This window comes from Heptranchias perlo, chromosome 34, assembly GCF_035084215.1.
Source record: "Heptranchias perlo isolate sHepPer1 chromosome 34, sHepPer1.hap1, whole genome shotgun sequence".
NCBI lineage: Eukaryota > Metazoa > Chordata > Chondrichthyes > Hexanchiformes > Hexanchidae > Heptranchias > Heptranchias perlo.
In genome coordinates, this window is record NC_090358.1 from 18,514,938 (window position 1) to 18,536,489 (window position 21,552).

At 42.8% G+C, this 21,552-nt stretch overlaps 1 protein-coding gene across 13 annotated transcripts in view; it reads left to right on the forward strand.

Annotated features, from left to right (window-relative positions):
- LOC137301862 (myocyte-specific enhancer factor 2A-like) overlaps positions 1-21,552 on the forward strand; it is a 311,843-nt gene that overhangs the window by 112,296 nt on the left and 177,995 nt on the right. For 8 of the 13 annotated variants that reach the window (XM_067971566.1, XM_067971560.1, XM_067971564.1 and 5 more), the window contains exons 1-2: positions 20,136-20,224; positions 20,639-20,768. The exons of 4 other annotated variants lie outside the window; for them this stretch is intronic. The gene's annotated coding sequence lies outside the window, so the exon portion shown is untranslated. Of the gene's footprint in view, positions 1-19,885; positions 20,225-20,638; positions 20,769-21,552 lie in introns of those variants that run through there. One more of the 13 variants, XM_067971553.1, reaches the window with a different exon arrangement.

Genomic DNA, 21,552 nt, shown 5'->3' on the forward strand with positions numbered 1-21,552 from the left:
AATGAAGGAATGACAGTTCCTGGGTTCGGGTTTTCTTCAATGAAAACAACTGTTAAGATAACATATCTGTAGGCTTCTAGCAATCTATGAGATGTTTGTACTGATAGTGTAGTCATAGCTCCAGTAAGATTCACTGCTTTGTAAGCCAGGTTAGGACTACATATACCTACTTAATTTGATCAGTTTTAGCTAAAATGTATTCAGTTTGTGGAAGACTTTGCAAAAAATGTCCATATAATTCATCAAGGTTGTAACTCCTCATTTTAGGTAATTTGCATAACTCTTTGGAAATTGAAAAAACTTGATATATTATATGACACTCTACTTCTTTCTTAATACCAACTAAGGCAGCTTAATTTAGAGTTGTATCTCAGAGATCAATGGGAAAGGATATGAAATTGTTTAAATCTCCCCCCACCCCTCAACTCCCGTTTCTAAGCAGCATGTCCACTGTATTCTGTTACTATATATAACAATTCTCTCAATGCCAGCTGATACTGCATGTTAACATACACAGCATTGCTGAAATCCCAGTAGTGCAGTGTAAACCCTGCAAGGAGTCAAAGTCTGTCATTCAATAACATATTAAAGATCTTCATTTTCATTAACCAGCCACTGGTGCAAACACTTAAGGCTCAGTTTCTACTTTGAACTATTTTTTTACAATCTAAATTAAATTTTATATACACACATGTGTATGTATATAAAATGTTTTAATATCTTGTGCCACTTCTTCTCACAAACTACTGCATTGCCACAAAATGATGTGGTTCTGATTTGAGGAAACATGCATTTGTTTTTAAATACTTTAGCACAATGTTAGACACCTTTGCAAGCTTAACCTGAGATTGATCGGGTGCGTGGGTGTCAGATGAGGACAAGATTGAACTTGCTGTGATACCTGCTATGGCTAAATCATTTGCTGACACTCGCTGTCAAGGCTCATATATGAATAATGGCCACCAGGGCAACATCCCAGAGGGTGCCTGTGAAACCGTACTCCAACAGAGAATCAGCATTTGGTAGAACACTGTCGCTTCTTTCTTACATGGCAAAATGCTGCCATGGAGCCACTGTTTTCGCCTAGTCTCTCTGCTGGCATCAGATTGACTACTCAGCTGAGCACAAGCAACCAGACATAAGCCCACAATTGGACGTTCTTGGCCACAGAGCTGTCCATCAAAGAGACTACAAAAAAGTCATTAGCCCTGCCCTTCTCACAGACCCAACCCATGTTTACATCGAAACTTAGGTGTCAATCAAAACCAAAACCTATGATGTCAATCCCTTAAGATGTTTGGAATTCATTGGGATGGTTTGATTCATTGATTTGTGTTAAATAGTATGAATGAACCTGCTAGACAGGTTCCTATTCAGGTATAATATGTACAATTAAATCAGGCATACTAACGACTTCCTGAATTACATATGTATCTGCCGTGCCCTAAAGAGCAATTTTTAGACAGACTGTGATGTGAATTTACTACATCTAGCAATAACTGACATTAACTTGCGTGTGTACTGTGACCAGCAACAAAAAAGCCAATAAGTAATCTAAATAATAGGTGTGTCAGCTGTGGCTCAGTTGGTAGCACTCTCGCCTCTCAGTCGAAAGGGTTGTGGGTTCATGTCTTACTCCAGAAACTTGAGCACAAAATCCAGGCTGACACACCAGTGCAGTACTGAGGGAGTGCTGCACTGTAGGAGGTGCCATATTTCAGATGAGACGTAAAGATCCCATGGCACTATTTCGAAGAACAGTGGGGGAGCTCTTCCCGGTGTCCTGCCCAACATTTATCCCTCAATCAACACCACAATTGTAAAAGGCGTTATATAAATGCAAGTCTTTCTTTAACAAAGACAAAAAAGTCCGGGAGATCACCTGGTAGCATGTGGGATATTCCAGTAAACTGGAGTAGAGTGGCAAGTGTTTTCTGTTCAATCCCTGGGTCTTGCTATATTTACCTAGATACTGGGCAGGTAACTGTAAGCTGCGGTTCATAGCGGATGTGAAGACTACTTACAGAAGTGAAGCAAAATTATCCAATATAAAAACCCAAAAATGTAACTAACAGTTAATATATATTTTATTCTATGTGTATGAAGAAAGAAATAACAGAAAATTGTTATATTTATTTTTGATAATCTTAAATCTGAAACAGAATAACACATATTTGAAAAGTTGAAATTTATGCCATTGATACCAAAATCACATTCCTAGAATAGTCTTTTTCTAAAACCAAGTTGCCTTTTAAGTAATTCTTAGTAACAGTCAAGTCTAGCTATCAAATTATCCATGACTTAATCGAGATAGACATCAATGGTAAACTGAGGCTCACCCAAACTATAATCATACAATGAATTAATTACATAGGACAATAGTAGATAATGATTTGATACAAAACTAAATTAGCACATTGTATGACTGAAAGGACCTTTCTAAATGCATTGCCAATTATCCAGTTTTCAATTTATCTTATGGACGTCTCTTTTAAATAGGTTTAGAATACACCACAAGATGCAGACCATCATGTGATATGGAATTAAATATTTTCATTTTCACTGCACGTGATATCACACTCTAAAATAGTGTAAATATCATGAAAAATTGCACTGAAAATATTATTAACACTTTTTTTTCTAAGGATTTGCTATGAGCTCTATAATATGGTACATGGTAGAGCAATAGATGAAGATTGAACCGTCGGCATAACCAATATCAGAATATTCTAAACAATTGCAACATCTCTGATTCTAGATTAGTAACCATGATATGTACATGATTCAATTTTATTTTTGCTTATAGATTACTCATTTTCTTTGCTATGATTGTTGGTTTAACCACTTCGCTCTGGAGAATGTGGGTGTACTGAAGGGGTAATATGGCGTGATGCTTGAACTGTGGATGCTAGAACTCTACTTTGTGAGGATTGGATGGGGGATTCTGCCAAATACAACAATGAAATAAAAGTCACATTAACTGATAAAAGTATAATTCTATTGAGTCATATAAAACTAAGTAGGCTTTCAAACTAGAGGTCAATTACTAGCTCCAGTAAAACACAAAGAATGCCTGGAGTACTTATGTAAGGTAGCTGTATATTCAATTATAACACATGAAATTGAAGGTTTGTTTCATAGAAACATAGAAAATAGGTGTAGGAGTAGGCCATTCGACCCTTCGAGCCTGCTCCGCCATTCAATATGATCATGGCTGATCCTCTATCTCAATACCATATTCCCACTCTCTCCCCATACCTCTTGATGCCTTTTGTGTTTAGAAATCTATCCAGCTCCTTCTTAAATATATTCAGCGACTTGGCCTCCACATCGTTCTGTGGAAGAGAATTCCACCCTCTAAGTGAAGAAATTTCTCTTCATCTCAGTCTTAAATGTCCTACCCCTTATCCTGAGACTATGACCCCTCATTCTGGACCAACCCCCCCCCCCCCCCCCCCCGCCAAGCCAGGGGAAACATCCTCCCTGCATCCAATCTGTCTAGCCCTGTCAGAATTTTATATGTTTCAATGAGATCCCTTCTCATTCTTCTAAACTCGAGTGAATACAGGCCGAGTCGACCCAATCTCTCCTCATAATTCAAATACTGATTATGGACCTGTTTTAATTTTACAAACCCCACTGAACTTTTATTGAAAAGACAAATCAAAAACCTTTACTTCAAAATACTAGCTTCTTGGAGAGAATGTGGTCTTTCAGTAGAATCTTTGGTATCCTGCATAATTGAAGGCAGGATTACTGTAATAACTAATTTAGCTCATACTTTTATTACAATGCAAAGAATTTGCAGTCATTATGTACCATGTATGTGAAATGGAAGCAAGTGGTTTATCCATCTACTGCTGGCAATATATTGACTATATATATTTCTGACCTTATGGTGGAGGGAAGGTCATTGATGAAGCAGCTGAAGATGGTTGGGCCAAGGACATTGCCCTGAGGAACTCCTGCAGCAATGTCCTGGGGCTGAGATGATTGGCCTCCAACAATCACTACCATCTTCCTTTGTGCTAGGTATGACTCCAGCCACCGGAGAGTTTTCCCCCTGATTCCCATTGACTTCAATTTTACTAGGGCTCCTTGGTGCCACACTCGGTCAAATGCTGCCTTGATGTCAAGGGCAGTCACTCTCACCTCACCTCTGGAATTCAGCTCTTTTGTCCATGTTTGGACCAAGGCTGTAATGAGGTCTGGAGCCGAGTGGTCCTGGCGGAACCCAAACTGAGCATGGTGAGCAGGTTATTGGTGAGTAAGTGCCGCTTGATAGCACTGTCGATGACACCTTCCATCACTTTGCTGATGATTGAGAGTAGACTGATGGAGCGGTAATTGGCCAGATTGGATTTGTCCTGCTTTTTGTGGACAGGACACACCTGGGCAATTTTCCACATTGTCGGGTAGATGCCAGTGTTGTAGCTGCACCGGAACAGTTTGGCTGGAGGTGGAGCTAGTTCTGGAGCACAAGTCTTCAGCACTACAGCCGGGATGTTGTTGGGGCCCATAGTTGTATCCAGTGCACTCAGCTGTTTCTTGATATCATGTGGAGTGAATCGAATTGGCTGAAGACGGGCTTCTGTGATGCTGGGGATATCGGGAGGATGTCAAGATGGATCATCCACTTGACACTTCTGGCTGAAGGTGGTTGTAAACGCTTCAGCCTTATCTTTTGCACTCACATGCTGGACTCTGCCATCATTGATGATGGGGATGTTTACAGAGCCTCTGCCTCCCGTTAGTTGTTTAATTGTCCACCACCATTCATGACTGGATGTGGCAGGACTGCGGAGCTTTGATATGATCCGTTGGTTGTGGAATCGCTTAGCTCTGTCTATAGCGTGTTGCTTCCGCTGTTTAGCATGCTTTGTAGTCCTGAGTTGTCGCTTTACCAGATTGGCACCTCATTTTTAGGTACAACTGGTGCTGCTCCTGGCATGTTCTTCTACACTCCTCGTTGAACCAGGGTCAATCCCCTGGCTTGTTGGTACTGATAGATTGAGGAATATGCCGGGCCATGAAGTTACAGATTGTGCTGGAATAGGGGATGTTCGCTGACGATTGCACAATGTTCAATTTCATTTGCAACCCGTCAGATAATGAAGCAGTCCGTGCCCGCATGCAGCAAGACCTGGACAACATCCAGGCTTGGGCTGATGAGTGGCAAGTAACATTCGCACCAGACAAGTGCCAGGCAATGACCAGCTCCAACAAGAGAGAGACTAACCACCTCCCCTTGACATTCAACGGCATTACCATCTCCGAATCCCTCACCATCAACATCCTAGGGGTCACCATTGACCAGAAACTTAACTGGTCCAGCCACATAAATACTGCGGCTACAAGAGCAGGTCAGAGGCTGGGTATTCTGTGGCGAGTGACTCACCTCCTGACTCCCCAAAGCCTTTCCACCATCTACAAGGCACAAGTCAGGAGTGTGATGGAATATTCTCCACTTGCCTGGATGAGTGCAGCTCCAACAACACTCAAGAAGCTCGATACCATCCAGAACAAAGCAGCCCGCTTGATTGGCACCCCATCCCCCACCCGAAACATTCACTCCCTTCACCACCGTGGCTGTAGTGTGTACCAGCTACAGGATGCACTGCAGCAACTCGCCAAGGCTTCTTCGACAGCACCTCCCAAACCCGCGACCTCTACCACCTAGAAGGACAAGGGCAGCAGGCACATGGGAACAACACCACCTGCACTTTCCCCTCCAAGCCACACACCATCCCGACTTTGAAAAATATCGCCGTTCCTTCATCGTTGCTGGGTCAAAATCCTGGAACTCCCTACCTAACAGTACTGTGGGAGAACCTTCACTGCACGGACTGCGGCGATTCAAGAAGGCAGCTCAACACCACCTTAGGGATAGGCAATAAATGCTGGCCTTGCCAGCGACGTCCACATCCCATGAACGAATAAAGAAAAAGCACTGCCTTGAAAACTAACAGTCATCTGGTTTTTGATTTAGAATCCAATATATTGCCATTCCATGGAGCTCCACATAGGTTCTTGGGTGAGGATGGTCTAAGTCATAAACTATGGATGGCCAGTAGCACCAGAATTTAAAATCTCTGACTATTTCATTGAAAAATTTTAACCACTAGACATTTGGGAGAGGTCAGTTTTAACTAACTGAAATTTACTTGATTCAGTTACCACACTATCAAATAATTCAGAATTTAATTAGGGATAGTCTGAATGAGAGGAGCAGAGATAAGAAAGTGAAAAAGGTTGAAGAACACAGAAAACTGAGCAAGGAGCTCCTGAGAGAAGAGGGTAAGTCAGGATGGCTTGCCCAATAGGTTTTGCTGCCCCTTTCTCTCTGAGTAAGCTGTCTGCTCAGTGTTTCCCACTGACAGCATGGCTGAAATCATCAACTCACTGTGGAGAGTCACTGGTACAGACGCTTGTGATTAATGCTGCATTGTATATTATTAGGGTGAAGCACTGACATGTTGCAACACTTTTTAACATTCCTTGTTTGAAATCTGGTGTCCATTTTACTTTCCCTTTTCTGATTGTTAAACTGTGATTTTTGTCCCGAATTCATGCCAATTGTGGTTTTGATTTGGCACAAATATGCTAAAATAAAGCTATGAAATTCCATCCCTTCAGCAAGACCGCCTAAATAGTCTGTGTTACAGAATCCTGCTGCTGCAATAGCTCCGGTATGAAGATGGAAATTGTCCCAGTAACTATGATAGCCGTGATGGCAAAACATACTGAAACTTTCCTATTTTCCAACGCGAGTCCGATCCCCCCTCCTCCCTCCTCCTGTAACTTGGGTCGGTAGACTCAGATCAGAAAGTAAAGTTAAGTATGTAATCTGGTGAAATAGGCTTCACCCATCTGCACTCCAGTTTTTCTCTCCTACTTGACAGGTTATTGTGCCTGTGGTGTTGCTCATAATAAGTCAGATCAGGGCATTCTTCAGTATTCTGCTGGTACGGTGAACTTATGGCCCCATAAGTCTGCAAAGCCTAATAGTTAAGTATATTGAGGCTCAATTCATTTCCAAATTGTATATTGCTTGTCAGTTTCACCTCCAGGTCAGAAGCACTCAAAATTAAGTAATGAGTTTCTTATGAAAAAGATTTTTAAAAATGATGTCTGCACACATTGACACACCATTCTTAATATATTATAAGTGGAGGGCCCATGGCATTGCTCATGGTGAGCTGGAGATTACACTGTTGCAAGGGAAGATGCTGGGGTATGGAAATGGTAAACATAGTCCCTGAAAGAATTTGGAAAAATATTTGTGAGATGTGCTTAGAGATAGTGAAGTGTTTTTCATTTGTTTCTCAGGAACTTTAAGCCAATCAGGATTTAAAATGATGGATGCATTGCATGTGTGATGAACACAGACTACTTGTAAAATTGTGTTCATATAGATAGTGGATCTCTCATGGCATTATCCATAGATAAATACTTTAAAAAATAAATTGAGTACATAATGTATCCGCACCCACTGCAGTTACATACACACAACTGTGTACATAACTTGTAGTTAATAAATAAACTAGTCCTGTATATAGCTAGTTATTTTGTTGCTTCCCCCAGTCAGTTTCCTTTGATAGTTGAAATGTTAATGCTTTACTCTTTAAGTGCTATATATACAAAAATAAGTTCCCAGTGGCCTTCAAATGGGATTCACTGGCCCTACTAATGGCTTCCCATCAGTCTTTTTCTATTACCCAGTTGGAGGGGGAGGTAGAAAGACAGCAAGTTCTGCGGCCATGATGAACAGGATCCTAGTGTATCATGCACCATATTCCCACTCTAAAATCTGGTGTTGTTTAGACTCTGAAGGGAAACAGCCTTAAGCGTATTCTGGAAGTGTTATCCACAAAGCGCTTACACACAATGATTCTGGTACATTCTGGGTATTATAGTCAGCTTCCTGGTTGAGCGTTTTCGTTCAGGGAAGCACCTGAAATTCAAGTTCCAGCTGCCTCAAAGAGGGGATGACCTCATAAGGGAAATGTTAGTGGAGAGATTTCAAACATAGAAAGACAACTTACGAATAAGTTTAATGATTTTGTTGTGAATTATATGTGTTTATGTTACAAACCACTATTTTAAGACCATGCCCTCAGGGTACTGACAAAACAAGATGGTAACTGGAAGGATTTTCAAAAAATATTTTGACTGATTTCATTGGTTTCCCATCACCTCCCCCTCCCCAACCACCTTCTCCTTACTTGCCTTATTGGTAGCTGTTTGCTGACTTCTGATTTTTGATCATTTTCATATCTCCTTGCTACTTCCTGATAGTTTTGTTTCCTATTTTCTACTTGTTTGTTGGTAGATTCTCTACCCGTTCAGTTGTAATTTGTTACTATTTTATAAATATGTAATTTGACCCAATTAGGACCAAGTGTGACAAAGAAATGTGTAACATGTATGCACCAGAGGTAAGATAGAGATAGGCATAAAAAGCAGATTTCCCATGGTGAGTTGGAAGATATGCTGTTTAATGCCGTGTAACATACAATGTATTATGAGGGTCAGTCATTTATGGTGATTGAATAAGTCAAATTGCATTTATACTACCCAATATTCTGGGAATGTTAGTATTTTCAGGTTTGAATTATAAGACTGTGCCCGTAGTTTATGGGAATACTTGGGATATGGTAGTGTAGTAATTCTGCTACTGGAGGAGCAATCCTGAGGCCAGGAGTTCAAATCTCACTATGGGAAATTGTGAAATTGGATTCAACAAATCTGGTAATCTGTGGGCTAACACCAGATGACGGTGAAAACTGCTGGAATATTTAAAAACCCAACTGCTTCACTAATGTCCTTCAGGGAAGAGAACCTGGCACCCTTACCTGGTTTGACCTATATGTGACTTCCATCTAGGGTTGCCAATTCTGGTTGCATGTATTCCGGGAGGTTACATCACATGACCTCCCACAGCCGATCAGTCATTTCCAGGTTTGCCAGTTCAGGGCTGGTTACAAAGAGAAGTGATATGATTTTTCCATTATTTACTCTTTCCTCATTGGTAATTACCAACCAAGGGCGTAGCTCGAAATATACTTTATATTCTGCTGCGACGGGGGAACAAGCTCTGCGCCCTGCACTGACCTATTGCTGCTCTTATTCGGAGTCAATGAGCGAGAGTCTGATACCCGAGCTTGCGACGTCATGTTTATGGAGGGTGCAGAGTCCCACAGTGCAAAGCAGCATAGGAAATCTCTATTATAAAACAGCACCATTCAGCGGCTAAACTTGTTTTGTGTACATCCACTGAATCCTGCCTACTAGGGGGTGGTGCATGTGCATAAAGACCTATCAGGCATGGAGGTGGCTGATCGTTGGTGTGGACTTTAATAAGGTGTCAATGGTAGCACTCACCTCTGAGTTAGAAAGTTGTGGGTTCCAACTCCAGAGACTTGAGCACATAAACTAGGCTGGCATTTCTTTGCCGTACTGAGGCTCTGCTGCACTGTCAGTCATGCTGTCTTTCAGATCAGAGGTTAAACCAAGGCTCTGTCTATCCTGATGGATGTAAAAGATCCCACGGCAATATTTGAAGAAGAGCAGGGGAGTTCTCCCTGGTGTCCTGATCAACATTTATCCCTCAACCAACAACTAAAGCAGGCGATTTGGTCATTTATTTCATTGCAGTTTGTGAGACCTTGCTGTGGGCAAATTGGCTGCTGCGTTTCCTACATTACAACAGTGACTACGCTTCAAAAGTACTTCATTGGCTGTAAAGTGCTTTGAGATGTCCTGAAGTCATGGGAGATGCTATATAAATGCAAGTTCTTTCTTTCAAGAGAGCTCAATTTTAATGAATCCCTTCATTGGCTAATGTAATTAATAAGTACAACTAATTTGCAGAATGGAGAGGAAGGAAAAACAAATGAAAACATCGCCAGCCCCGTGGCAACAGAGACTGAGAATGGCCATCTTCAATTTCAGTATAGTCTGCACACTTACTTTAACTGACCACTCCTGGAGCGTAGCAAGTGATGATCGGAAAATCCCGCAGATTGTTTGCAGCAGCGTCCAGTAGATTAATCTTCAATTCTTGGAGACTCTAGGACAATCTGGGAGGGTTGGTAACCCTACACTACATTGGTGATTCTTAGTGTCCTCTGAAGTGACTTAGCAAGCCACTCATTTGTAAACGCAATCACTAGCAAAAGGCTCATATCAGTCTTCTCAGGGCAATTAGGGATGGGCAATTATTGCAGTCATGCCAGTATTGCCCACATTCAGATAACAAATTTTTAAAAATGTACAAATTGTAAATCAATAGCTTTAATTGAGCAAATGTAAGGAATCTTACAACACCAGGTTATAGTCCAACAGTTTTATTTGAAAATCACAAGCTTTCGGAGGCTTTCTCCTTCGTCAGGTGAGTGTCGAGATTCATTGAAAATTACCGCATATATAGTCATAGAACAATGCCTGGTGATTACAGATAATCTTTCCAACTGCCCGTTATCAAGGCCATCAAATTAATTGAATAGTGTTCAGACAGAGAAACCTTAGATACCCCAGACAACTGAATATACAAACGGCCAGAACCAAAGAAAGAGAGGGAGAGAAACATCCGAAAGGAAGAGAAAGAGAGAGAATGACCAGTTGTATTAAAAACAGATAACTTTTTTTTTTCCCCTGGTGGGGTTACATGTAGCGTGACATGAACCCAAGATCCCGGTTGAGGCCGTCCTCATGGGTGCGGAACATATGGGAGCACATAGCTAAATAAACATATTAAAACAATTTTATGGAGGAAGATGATAAGGGAAGATTTTCTAAATTGGTAGGAGGCATGTAACAGTATTGGGAAGGAGGGTGTGTGGTTTTAGTGTTGGGAGTATGGTCCTGCAGTCTAGGAATGCTGGGATGGGGGTTGGGTACACTGTAGAAGGAGCAGATAGGTGTTGAGGTCTGGGAATACTGAGCAGAGGCTCTTGGGTCTCGAAGTAATAGAGGACAATCTGGGAGTAGTGTTAAGAATCAAAGTGGAGGAACATAAAGCTGGGAGGTGGCAGTGGTGGGATGGTGAGCTTGGGCGCACTGGCAGGGGAATCAATGGGTGTGGGATTACTGAGGGGGGAGAGGGCTCTAGGAGTGCTGGTCTGGGATGTGGAAGTATGATAATGAGTGTGTGTGGAGGGTGTTATTGGAGGCTGGAAGCACTGGAGGTGGAGTCAATATGGGAGCATGGAAAGGGGATGCTGGGATATGCAAGCATTCGAATAGAGGGAGAGGGCATTAAGGTATGGAAGCACTGGAAGTGGTGTAATAATGTTCTGGGATCCCACAATTAGGGGGCAGAGTAGTTGGTCCCAGGAAAATTCAGGAGAGGAACTGCCTCTGTTGAAAGCAAGTAACCACCTTTATAAGTAAATGGATCTTTAACACTGTTTAAATCATGTTTTTATAGTTCTTGAAACCAAATTATCATACATTAATTTAACCATTGCAATCACTATTTAGGAGTTATGAAATACCACTACATAAACTGGCCATTCATCGCCTTGCTGTGTACAAACTGGATGCTGCCTTTGCCTACTTATAAACAGTGACCGCACTTAAAAAAAAGTAATCAAATGAAGCACGTTGAGATATTTCTCAATGATATGATTAGGTGCTCTACGCATGCAAGTCTTGCTTTCTAATATGGTCAGAATGTAAGCTAAGATTACTCAGATTTAAACATTGTCTTCAAATTCCACCACATACATAAAACAGGGAAAGCACCACTGAACAATTTCAATGTGTGCTGGAGTCAAAGCATTACAGTCTTAAATTAAAGAACTCCCACCTGTTGTTATAAAACATTTTTATAATTTGACAATTTTATAAAATATATTCTCTTCCAAATAATATTAAAGGTTAGTCTTGGATAACCTGATGAAATCTTTGCAAAAAAAATTCTAACCTGCTCCCACAATGACACAATCTGTAGATAACTAGGTACCAAGATATACACTTGCTATTATGGATGCTGGGTTTTGCTTGGTTCAAAGCGTTTGGTTCTGACACAAGTGTCAAACATAATTGAGATATGTGATTCATACTGAAAAATTACATGTGACTGTGACAATGGTAAACTGTCCCTCCTCATCCTTCTCAACCTGTCTGCAACCTTTGAAACGGTTGACCACACCATCCTTCTCCAACGCCTCTCCTCTGTCGTCAGCTGGGTGGGACTGCGCTCGCCTGGTTCCATTCTTATCTATCCAGTCGTGGCCAGAGAATCACCTGCAATGGCTTCTCTTCCCGCTCCTGCATCATTACTTCTGGAGTCCCCTAAAGATCTATCCTTGGCCCCCTCCGATTACTCATCTGCACGCTGTCCATCGGCGACATCATCAGAAAACACGATGTCAGATTCCACATGTACGCTGACAACACCTAGCTCTACCTCACAACGACCTCCCTCGACCCTTCCATTGTCTCTTATTTGTCACACTGCTTGTCCGAGCAAAAATTTCCTCCAATATTTATAATTAAACTCTAAATATTGAGAAGACTGAAGCCATTATCTTTGGTCCCCGCCACAAACACCGTTCTCTAGCCACCGACTCAATCCCTCTTCCTGGCCACTGTCTGAGGCTGAACCAGACCGTTCGCAACCGTAGCATCCAATTGACCCTAAAATGAGCTTCCAACCACACATCCGCTCCATCACCAAGACTGCCCACTGCCACCTCTGTAACATTGCCCGTCTCCGCCCCTGCCTCAGCTCATCTGCTGCTGAAACCCTCATCCATGCCCATGTTACCTCTCGACTGGACTATTCCAATGCGCTCCTGACTGGCCTCCCATCTTCCACCCTTCATTAAGTTGAGCTCATCCAAAAACCCTGCTAACCGTACCCTAACTCACACCAAGTCCTGTTCTCCCATCAACCCTGTGCTCGCTGACCTACACTGGCTCTCGGTCCGGGAATGCCTCGATTTTAAAATTCTCATCTTTGTTTTCAAATCCCTGCATAGCCTCGCCCCTCCGAATCTCTGTAACCTTCTCCAGCCCTACAACCCTCCGAGACCTCTGCATTGCTCCAATTCTTGCCTCTTGCACATCCCCAATTTTAATCGCTCCACTATTGGCGGCCGTGCCTTCAGCTGCCTAGGCCCTAAGCTGTGGAATTCCCTTCCTAAACCTCTCCACCTCTCTCTCCTCCTTTAAGACGGTCCTTAAAACCTACCTCTTTGACCAAGCTTTTGGTCACCTGTCCTAATATCTCCTTATGAGGCTTGGTGTCAATTTTTTTTTTGATAGCACTCCTGTGAAGCGCCTTGGGTCGTTTTACCACGTTAAAGGCGCTGTATAAATGCAAGTAGTTGTTGTTGTATTTCTGATGTTCAGTACAACTCGATGCTAGACTCAGTTAAGTAAGCGAATGTCCAAAAGATGGATGTTTGTGAGGTTCCCTGTACACTACTTACCCCAACTCCCAAGTCCATCTGAACTTACTTTGCTACTGCCATGGACGGATGACTTGTTCACAGACCTCTGCCAATGCCACTTTTCGTTATTGCAAGGAGCAAGGTGTCTTTCATATGAGATAGCCCTTTCTAATTTTCCCTCCCTCCTTCGAGGAGATGCTGCAGGTTCCACCAACTACCTTCCTCAGAAGAGAGAAAAACAAAGTGCTGGAAATACTCAGCAAGCCAGGCAGCACCTGTGGAGAAAGAAACAGAGTTAACGTTTCAGGTCGATGACCCTTCGTCAGAACAGAACAGCTGCCTGACTTGCTGAGTATTTCCAGCATTTTCTGTTTTTATTTCAGATTTCTAGCATCTTTAGTATTTTGCTTTATTTTCCCCCTCAGAAGAGAACTGGGTGGGGGAACGGAAGCTCCATCCTTCCACTCTGGCACTAAGAGTTGGCATTCTCATGTTCAGTCCCACTGCTCTGGCCCATTTCCAATGAGTGGATGACATTGTAATTAACCATCATTGAAAAGAACACGTGTCCAAATGGACCTACCGTCAATATAATGAAAAGTTTTGGCACAGTATTGATGTTCTGCCAGTAGATGTCATTAGCACGCTAAATAAATATTGAATCCTATCATATTAAAGGAAAATCACTCTTCCATTTTTTTTCCCCCAATTTCATTACACAAATTCAATATTGGACTCCTGAAAACCAAATTCCTACTTTCAAGCATTTAACAATGGGATAGTGTTCTGTTTCCCACAAGAAAACTTTTAAATGGTTTTACAGACCACAGACCATACTTTACATTTACAGTCTCAATTATGATTTAAAGCCTGACGTAGTGAGCATTTGTTCCCAATTTTATAAAGCCCCCATCCTACTCCAGAATGACCCAATAGATGTAACTGTTTGAACTTCAGGGAAGTCCACGCTCCTTTCCAGAACTTTGCTGAAACTAAGTCTTTTTTAAGTTACAAATACTTCTTCAAAGTGATATTCCCATTTTGTAACAAGCACGTTTATAACCATTTTCCCTCATTCCATTGGCCAGTTCTGATAATGTACAAGATCTCAATACAAAACTTCTGTTTGGCTGCAAAACCAGTTAAATATTTTATCTTGTTAGTGTTTTATAATTGATAAAATTTCTACTGTTACATCTTGTTTATATGCCTTTGATTTGAATAAACAAAACAGCAATGCTAGAATTATAGGTTCAACCCATCAGAAGTGCAATTTTTGCATTCTGATCCATTATTTTAAGCAGTGAAAGGGTTAAAATTGCAGCCTTTGGTATGCCACAATAAAACAGACCATTCTGTCTCCTTGCGAGGATATTTACAAACTGAAATCTTGTAATGAATTCCTGGTTTCGCTCAGGAATAAAACGGAGTTAAATGTGGATGCATGTCAAAATATGATTCAGAATGTGTTTAATTTACCCAGTCTATAAACTATTGTACTTGTAACTAATACTGTATTTACATTAATGCAGTACAGTAGGGCACATTGATGTGGGACTTAATTCAAAAATATTAATTCTGTAGAAAGCACCAAGTTCAATCCCTACCAAAAGAAAAAGGATCCCTGCTTAGCAATTAGTTCATTTAAAACCACAATTTCCTTCCCTGCTCTTTTTAATTATGTCTGAAACACTGAACAGTTTCCCCATTATGTGACTCTGGTAGTCTCATTCTAAGTGCCAAGACTAGTATCAAAAATGTCGCGGAGCCAAAAACAACAAAAATGTACATGTTCTGGTCTAATAGATTATTTCTAGGACTTATTAGCCTTTATAACAATTTTGTGTCCTGACAAGTATTGGTAACATATGAAATGTTAATGTCCCTTTGCAAAGAATTGTCTGTCGCTACAGTTTGACTTTGTAAAATAGCCCAAATACAACTTGTCACTGAGCAATAATGAATATTTAGTTTTGTAGCTCTAAATGAAAAAAAAATCAGCAAATGAGTACTTGCCTGTTATCACAAGGCAGTATATGAGTTAAAGGATCACAAAGTACAAAATCGTAGCTGTTAACAAGCATCTGAAGCCAGGAAGTAGGGCCAAAGGACAAATTTAAATTTGTGAAAAATTTAAAACATATATTAGGAAGAGCTTCTTTACACAAAGAGTGATGTGTTTGGAATAATCTGCTGGGCAGGGTGTAGTGGAAAAAGCACTGGGGGCATTCAAAATGCAGCTGGATCCTATAATGGATGAGTTGAACTTCAATGGGCTGAAAGACCTTTACTCACCCTAACTTATGAATCACAGAGTAGGTTGCAGTCTTGCAATCACTGTGATCCAACATATTGACATTCATGCATCCAGTTACATTGCTTTTAGTTTATGTGCACTGGTTGGTATCGTATCAAACACCAAAGAGTAGAACTCGCCAAGTGACAATATCCATCTTGAAGGATGAATGATTGTTGTTTAGCACTCTGTTTATTTAGCACTAACCAACGGTTGTTCCCCAGCAAATACATTTAAATCCAGTCAGCTGCAATATGGAAATAAATGTTAATCTTATTGCTTCAAATCTGTCCACTACATGAAAGTGTATAAACATTTTAAGCAGACAATTTTTCCCATGCAGAGGTTAAAACAAATTGAATGAATAGGCTCACTGTACAGAACATGGTTGACTCCCCCAACCCCCCCCCCCCCCACCCCGGTAACAGAATATCTAAACATCTAAATGATGTGGACAACAGCATTGACAGCACGGTTTTGACTGTATCTTGGCTCATGGGTGGTGATATCTTGCCCGACTGAAGCCTCCTTGCGTCTCTATACTTTTCACCACTTACCCCACCCAAACATTGTGGTGATGTGACCAAATCACACTTTAGTGTCCACCCACCCCCACCCCTCTGGCATTTTTTTCCTCATTCGAGTACCTCAACTAGTTTCACCCCTCTTGCCTCTCCTTTAAAATCCTTGTTCTCTACCGCCACCTCCAAGCTCCATCTCAAGTTTCTCCGAGCTATCCTCCCTTTTTTTCCCCTCAATCTTGCACTGAGTGATCCTTGGTGATTTCAATCTCCATCTCAATTCACCTTTTCCCCCTCCTCTGATTTCACTACCCTCCTTAAACCTCTCCTTCCATGTCAACTTTCTTACCTACATTCATGGCCAGCCCCGACTGCCATCTCACGTGGTCTCTATACTCACATGGGCTTGATCACATACAAAGAAATCTCTGACCACTTCCTTATGTTCCTCCACCCACATCCTCCTATCCCTTTACAACCTCCCTTCCTGCTGTATCCATCCCTGGGAAAATTCTCCCCCAGCTCACTTACAACTCCACTTTCAAATTCCCAACTGCTTAGCCTTTGGCCTTCTATTTGCCACAGTACTTCAGCTGTCATTCTGCTCAACCACTCCCTCACCACCACCTTTGATGCCTTTGTCCCCAGTAAATTGTTTACTCTCTCCTATCCTGGTTGTTCCTCCATCACCAGATCTGGCTGGACCACATCAAGCACTACAGGGCTTCACTCTTCTCTGCCAAAGCTGCCCGCCACTCCAGGATTATCATGGAGAGCAAAGATAACCCCTGGCTTTTCTCCACTACCAACCATCTTCTTAAATTCTTCTCCCCTTTCCCTCCACCCTTATCTCCAACAATGTGTGAGGAACTCATGGACTTCTTTGCCACTAATATTGGTACAATCCGTTCAGCTGTCTCTACTGCATCCCCTTGGCCACCAAGCTAAACGTTACCCCCAGGATACCCTGCGCCCTAGCCCTGATCCCACGTCCTTCTCTAGTTTCTCACCTCGCTCCCCTCATGTGCTCTCAGAGCTCATCTTGTCTATGAGACCCACCCCCCTACTCCTTTGAGCCCAATTCCACTAAACCGCTGACCACCCAACTTTCCTTCCTAGCCTCCATGCTAGCTGACATTGTAATGGTTCCCTCTCCTCAGGTACTGTCGTCCTCCCTTTCAAAACAGCCAGATTCCATCCTCTCCCTGGCCTCTGGCCTCTGTCCTCAAGTTCCCACCCTTGACCCCTCTGTCCTTGCAAACAACCGCCCCATCTTCAACCTCTGTTTCCTCTTCAAAGTCCTTGAGCATTTGACGCCTCTCGAAGCTTTTGGGAGGGGTGACCAAAAGCATCATTAGTGGTGAGTTTTAAGGAGGTTCTTAAAGGTGGGGAGGTAGACAAGAGGAGCTTAGGGAGGGAAGTCCAGAGCAACAGACCTAGAAGGCTGAAGGCGGAGCTGCCAATGATGGGGCAACGGGAAGGGCAGATGTCCATCTTTCCCACAATTCAATGTTTGCATCTCTCCAATCAGGTTACCATGTCTGCTACAGCACTAAAACGGCCCTAATCAGTCGCAAATTACATCTTCTATGACCATGGTGCATTTTCCCTCATCCTTCCTGCTGCCTTTGACATGATTGACTGCACCGTGCTCCTCCAACGTCTTTCCTCAGCTGTCCAGCTCAGTGGGACTGCCACTCTTACCAATCAAATTATAGACAGAGCATCTCCAGCAATGGCTTCTCTTTCTGGCCATATACCGTTACCTCCAGAATCCCATGAGGCTCTATCCTTGGCCCTCTCCTCTTCCTCATCTACACATGGCCCTTCGGTGACATCATCTGAAGACATGGGGGGTGACTCCCTCATGTACAATGATGACACCCATCCCTACCTCTCCACCATCACTCAAGACCCTTTACTGATTGTGTTATCAGACTGCTTGTCCAATATTCAGTCTTGGATGAGCTGCAATTTCCTCCAGTTAAACGTTGGAAAGACCAAAGCCATTTTCTTCGGCATTCCATACCCTTGCCACTGATTCCATCCTCTCCCCAGCCTCTGTCTCAGGTTGAACCAAACTGTTCGCACCTTCAGTGTCCTTTTTGAGCCCGGGCTGAGCTTCTAACCCCGTATCATCAAAGACTGCCCACTTCCATTTCCCTAACATAGCCTGCATCGGCCCAATGCTGCTAAAACTCTCATCCATGACTTTATCAATTCCACACTCAACTATTCCACTGCTGTCCTTAGCTGGACTCCCATCCTCCATGTTCGCTCATCAAAAATGTTGCTGTTCGTATCCTATCTGGTACCAAGCCCTCCTTATCCATCACTCTTCTTGCTAACCTACAAGGTCCTGGCTCCTGGTCCGCCAATTTAAAGTCCTGATCCTCATGTTTAACTCCCCTTATAGCCTATCTTTCCCTCTATCTAACCTGCTTCAGCTCTCCCCTCTCCCCCCAACCTTTGAACTCTCCATTCTTCTGACTGGCCTCTTGTGCATCCACCCTTCCCATTATCCCACCATTGGCAGCTCTGCCTTCAGCCGCCTCGGTCTCATGCTCAGGATTCCCTCCCTCCCTACCTCTTACCTGCCTCCCCACCTTTAAGAACCTCCTTAAAACCCACCTCAAATTATGCTTTTGGTCACCCCTCCCAATACATCTTTTTTACCCGATTGGGCTTCTGGAAAGCACCTTGGGACGTTTTTCTATGGTAAAGATGGTATATAAATACAAGTTGTTCTTTCAAATAAATCGGGATCTGTGTCTTAGATCTTCAACTTAGTTGCACGTCATACTTTTTTAAAAAAAAGTTCGATACAGCCAAATGGGTTTGCAATACCTCCCCCTGATGTCATTAAAAATAGTTTTGCTGGTAATGAGCTGAGGTTGACATCTCTCAAACTCGGGCTTAGGTCTTTTACCCCAACTGAAGTGGGGAGAGGGGAAAATACAGCGAGTTTGATTCTGAAAGACATCCACTTGGAGTCAACACTTCAAAAGGTGCCCAAAAGCACACGAGCACATCCGGCCTCAGAATGAAATGTCAGCCTGAACTGGATTCCATTTGTGTTTGTATTTAAAACTAAGAATTGGGCCGGGCTCGGATGAAAGGGGAAAAAAAAATTAACCCAGCGTCACACCACAACCCGGCTCCCCCGCCAAAAGATCAACAAATTAAAGCCTTCGCACCACTCGCCCACCCCACCCCACCCTCTTCCTGAGGAACAGGCTCCAGCGCTGCTCCCACAACCTAACCTTACTGCCGAACGCCAAGCCCTCCCCCGTCGCTAATTGGCTTCTGAACCACCGCCCTGGCACGGTGACAGGCAAAGCGCGCATTCGATTGGTCGGCCAACCTGCCAATCAGGCCACCCGGCCGCTGAGCAGGTTTGGTTTTGTCCCCGCTCCGCATGACGTCAATTGCAGGTGGGGAGAATTTAGCTGCCGGGCTGGAAACGTTTCCCGTTTGATGTGGACACAAGTGGCGTCAAGCCCAAAGCGCTAATTACCCAGTCGGCCAATCCTCCATCCGACCTAACTCCGCCGGGATAAGTTTTAAAAACAAAACCACCGGCCCGCTTTTTTGGTAAATACACCGACTCCCGTGACGTGAACGCCCATTTAGGTGTTTGCGCTTTGACGTCAGTTCATTAGTGTGTTGGTGTGCTGCTACGCGGGCGCTTCGCCTCTGGAAGAAGAAGAAGAAGAAGAAGAAGAAATAGATCCCGGGTTTTCAAATGCTACTAAAGCCCTTAACCGGCTCGGGCGATCGGTGGCGCGGCTGATAAGTGTGGATGATGGAGTCTGAGCTTTAAAAGCCGATCAAACCCGGATCTTTTGGGTTGAGTTTTTCCATTTCCTGTGTTGGCGGAAGGATGAGAAGCAGCGCTGTTGTAAGAGAAGGGGCAGGTCTGTATGTGGGAGACTAAAAATAGAAACATTGTATCTTTTTAGTACAATTATTCATTTCGCGGCTGATACAGTATCCTCTGACTGGTGAGTAAAAATAGCAACATTTCTGCTTCCCCCAGCCACCCGAATGTATCTGCTTGGCAGGGAAATCGGAGTATGTTTGGAGTGGATATTTGGCTTCCCAGCCCCACAGTAATGACAGGAACAGCAGCATAAGAGCTTCGGGGGGGGGGGGGGGGGGGGTGACTGTATATAGCAGTGTGAATAATTCTTTACAGCGATCGTCTACTGTTTTTTTTTTATTTTTATTTTTAAAGAATAAATATTACCGACAGAGGCAGTTTCCCCCCCCCCCCCCCCCCTCCCCTCTCCTCTCTCTTCTTCTTGAGGTGATGCTACAGTGGGAATGAGTCGCTGCTCTATATTAACCCGGAAATATTCTGGCATGTTTGTCTATTTTTTTTTTCTTTTTTCCCCCCCCACCCTCCCCTCTTGAAGGATTTTTCTGACTGTTAAGGACAGGAGAAAGTGAATGGTTGGAATTGTGCGGCGAACATTCAAGATTTAAAAAGTTTGGAGCTGGATTGTCAGGCCCACAGTCAAAGAGCCAGGATTTAGTGAGCGTTGGGTAAGTTCAGCCAATCTACTTTTTAAAAAAAAAATTACTTCCTAAAATGCTTGTTTTGGGGAATAGAATCTCCACTATGTCTGCTACAAACTTTCACGTTTGATTTTGGTGGACTATTTCAGTGTTGTGTAATTCTGGATACACGAATGTGCTCTTTCACATCCCCAATCTGCGTGTCGGTCAGTAAATTAGTATCGCTCAGCACTGAACCCTTTGGCTGTCATGTATTCTTCAGGGGGCCGTGAAAATTGCCCTGTTATGAAGTAATCTATCTCATTTCCAAAACATTCAGTTACGTGTGCGGTCTGATCGAGGACATGAACACCGCTCCTGTTGAAAATGCAGCCTCTTTAAATCCGCAGATCGCGTTATTATTCAGTGTGGGGTTGATCAATGATATGAAAGTCTTATACAATTTAATAGTTTGACAGTTCAGCTAAATCATCACAGAGTAGGGAGTTTTATTTCATTCCAATGTGCTTATAAACATGAAGGGGTGCTAGTAGTTTGTTTCGTCAAGCAGTATTTCGATGGGGCTATCTTATATTCAGTGCAGTTTAATACCTTGGAGAGACCCTGAGTATAATTGGAGCCAAATGTAATACGTTATAAATTCCATTTTGCTTGATATTTGCTATTAGAGTATGCTGCATTTCTGTAATCTTCCTTGCTTGGCGTTGTTGAAGTAAGTTGCTTTCCAGCTTTCAAGTAGCTTTAAATAAAATATTATTAACTGCTCTTTGAAAAATGGGCTGCTAAAAATTGTTTTGGATTCTTGATGGAT